Source organism: Gavialis gangeticus, unplaced genomic scaffold, assembly GCF_001723915.1.
Source record: "Gavialis gangeticus isolate Ggan-Ray unplaced genomic scaffold, GavGan_comp1, whole genome shotgun sequence".
NCBI lineage: Eukaryota > Metazoa > Chordata > Crocodylia > Gavialidae > Gavialis > Gavialis gangeticus.
The window spans coordinates 50,048,362-50,051,968 of NW_017729026.1; the positions used below are offsets into that span (position 1 = coordinate 50,048,362).

Genomic DNA, 3,607 nt, shown 5'->3' on the forward strand with positions numbered 1-3,607 from the left:
CGGCCCTCCCAGATTTGTGTACCCACAGTAGGCACACAGCAGCAGCCTGGCCAGACCGGCACAGGCAGGAGCCACTTCCATGGCCCAGTGGGCAGGACCCAGTGCAGGAATGTGGAGTGGGGTGGCAAGACTCATTGCTGCTGCCACCACCACCAGGACTCCCATGCTAACTGCACCACCAGCAGCATGAGGAGTAATGGATGGGAGGGAGGGGGAGCACTTTGCCCTCACCTCCTCCTGCCACTTGCACACCCTGCCGCAGCTGTACCCATGGCCCTACCACAGCTGCTCCCCTCAAGCTGCAGCTGTATCCCAGAGGAGAGGTGGGGTGACAGGCAGTGCAGGTGGCCGAAGGGGGGGCAGCTGCAGCAGCCAGGCCGTAGTAGCAGAGTATAGCCGCAGTCCAGCTTGTGAGCAGCTGGCAGAAGGAAGCGAGAGCAGCGAAACTCCCCTTTCCCCCTGCCCCCTTATCTGTTACTCCTTGCGCTGCTGGTGGCACAGCTGGCGTGGGGGTCCTGGCAGTGGTGGCAACAGCAACAAGTCTCGTCACCCCTGTCTGGCCTCCCATGCTGGGTCCCACCTTCTAGGCCATTGAGGAGGCTCCCACCCATGCTGGTCCAGCCAAGCTGCAGCCCCATGCCCCACATCTCTCCCACCCCACCCCACCCCAGGAACGGGGCAGTAGGTCAGGAGTGAAGGGCACCAGCACGGCTAGGGAGCTGTGGGTTAGGAGTGAGTGGCACTGGCAGGGCCAGGGGGTTGTTTTCTATTTAAACTATTTACTGGGTCAGGACCGGCCATCAATGTTTTTAAATAGGTCCTGGTCCAGAAAAAGTCAAAAACCACAAATGTAGATGAACCCACAGCATCGTGCTTCTGGTAATTCAAGGAGCTTAATGTTTTTCTTTCTAACAGCGATTTTGAAATGTCCATCTTTGCCTTTGATATCTCTGTAGTATATCAGTATACAATGCATTTGTGTGTTCTTGTTAAAGCTCAAGATTTGAACTAGTTTGTTTGCTAGGAAGTACAATTCAACATGATGACAAACTGTAAAACTTCGATGATTTCATGTGCAGTTGCTAAATAATGGTATATTGCCAACCATCTTATTGCCATATATTTTATTAAAACACTTTTTTATTCATTGTTTTTGTTCTTCCATAGTTGCAGTTAAGTTTTCCAGGAAATTCTTTGTCCCTAGCACGGACTTCGTAACTGTCCAGACTTGCTTAATAATGAGCATCTGGGTTTCAGAATTTGTCCTTGTCAACTAGATCCTGGGTCTCGTGAGCATCATGACACAGTTTGAGAGAGAGATGTTTTGCTCACTTTTTGGCTCTAAGGTTTTTTTTTTAATTCTTTACATCATGCTATTAATGTTTCTAGCAGTAAATCTTAGATTATTGTTCACTGAAGCAAAGTTATCTCAAATTCTGAGGGAATAACTAAAATGTAGGATTCTGATGATGAACATTTTCAGAGGCCAATTATTCTAAATACCTCGGTATATAACTGTACATGCTGATGGGCAGAATTTCATTAAACATTTTTTTAAATTAAAGGAATGCTGTCAGCTTTTTAAAAAAATGACTGATAAACAATTTTGATATAGCACGTTTTAACACATTTGATATATCACATAGTAACTTCAGATATTATTTTCATATAGTCGTTTTTAAAAGTACATCAGATTTTTTTCAGCTGTTCTGATGCTGCTTTGTCAAGGGAAAAGCTGAGTAAAGGTGCAAGAAGAAAAAAATTAATTTTACTTCACAAAATGCTGGCAAACGCACAATGAAAGAAAATTTTAAAATGCACATTTTCACTAAGTTCTTCCAGTTACATGCAACTCATAACAGTATCTATAATAATTTCTGAATAATTTCTTCCAAGTTGTTGATTAACAATCATAAAAGAGAAGTAGAAGAGAATAAAGATAAAAAAAAATCTTTCAAAGACAAACTTTTATGATATGGTTAGGGAGAGGAGGAGAAAGATACTGAATGAAACAGTAGAGACCTTTACGTCTATGAGCATAGTTTACTACTTCCGGCTTTTGTGTGTGCAGTAGATTGGTATGCTGCACAAGTATACTGAGACCACAGTGGACAAGTCATGAAATCAAGAGCTATACATCTGCTGCAGTATTCAACTAGTTGCATTGTACATTCAGAGTAGTTCGTGGTTTTATTTGTAATAGAAACTGTAGTGGGTTGCAGTTTCTGGGATTTGACTCTATCCCTGATTGCAATGTGCCTTCTTTTAGGCATCCTTATATTATTCTTACACCACTTGCCTCCCATTTTGACATTTTTCTCAAGGCAGGAACCTGTTTGTTTCCCCATGGAGACATAGAGCATGAACAGAGATGCAGTTGCAGGCCCCCTGCTCTACAGTACTCTTGGGAATTTTCTGAAATTTCTTAGCACTGTAAAAATATTGTGAGAAGGGGGATGGACTGGCATATCAGCCCCCTGACTAGAGAGCTACACAGCTGCCTGCTCATTTTCAGCAGAATAGCCCCTCTGCTCTGCAGGGGAGGGGAACTGCTCTCCTCTCCACTGCCACTGGTGTCCCGCTGGGTGGTCCAGAGGCAGCAGTGCCAGCGGTGGGGAGGAGCTCAGGGCTGGGTGCAGGCTTCAGGCAGCTGCAGCAAGAAGGGCTGGCAATGGCAGGGGGAGGCAGTTTCTTTTGCTCTGCGCCCAGCAGCAGCTTCTGCTCAACTGGTGCCGCTCATCCTGGGTGGGTGGTACAGAGCAACCACGGGAGCGGCCCAGGCTAGGGAGATTTGAATGTCTGTACATGCTGTGACTTTTCAGAAGAAAACATAGATTTCTAGCATCCTCCCCTCCCCTTCAGGGAGACAATATGTCACTTACTGGACTCTGCTGCTCCAGTAGGGAGCAGAACATGCCCCTTTCACAATCCCCACATTGTGCTGCAGGGAAGCGTAGGCTGACCACGGGCAGTCTGAGTCAACCAGTCAGGGCTGCCTTATGCACTTTTGCCATCCGTTACTAGGTAGACTAAGGGGGCCTACAGAGCATGCTGAGATGTGGGCACAGAGGCCCCCCTGGCTGCACAGTGTCAGTATTGCAAGCTCTCTGCTCTTCAGGGCCTCTATTTGAATGCCTGTGTGCTGGCTCTGGGTAAGTTTCTCTACCAGGAGAATTCTCCCATGTTATTTGAACGTGCATACTCAGCCACAACTGTAACTTAAGCATAAACTTCAGAATATCCATGTTTGGTTACATACGCATCATCAAAGGTCATGCTTCCTGTAACTAAAAAGATAAGCTTTCAGTACTATAAAGATAAGCTTTCACTTGCCAAAGCTTGTAGAAGCAAAAGTCTCATGGTTGTACTAGTTGGTTTGTTTTTTTTTTTAAGTGATTCTCCTTTGAAGTTAGTCCATGCTATGTTCTAAAAAAACCCTTTCTACTGTATCTACATTTGCAGTGTTTTGTGCATGTAGCTTCCTATCTTTTCCTATAAGCAACCTAGGAGAGACTCTTAGCACAACGTTAATGGGAACAGAACTTTAATTTGATTATAACCTTTAGTTTTATGTAAAAAAAAAAAAAAAAAAAAAGGGGTATTATAA

The 3,607-nt window shown here is 44.9% G+C and overlaps 1 protein-coding gene across 4 annotated transcripts in view; it reads left to right on the forward strand.

The window, feature by feature from the left end:
- MAP3K7 (mitogen-activated protein kinase kinase kinase 7) overlaps nt 1-3,607 on the forward strand; it is a 111,060-nt gene that overhangs the window by 43,280 nt on the left and 64,173 nt on the right. The window lies entirely within an intron of this gene.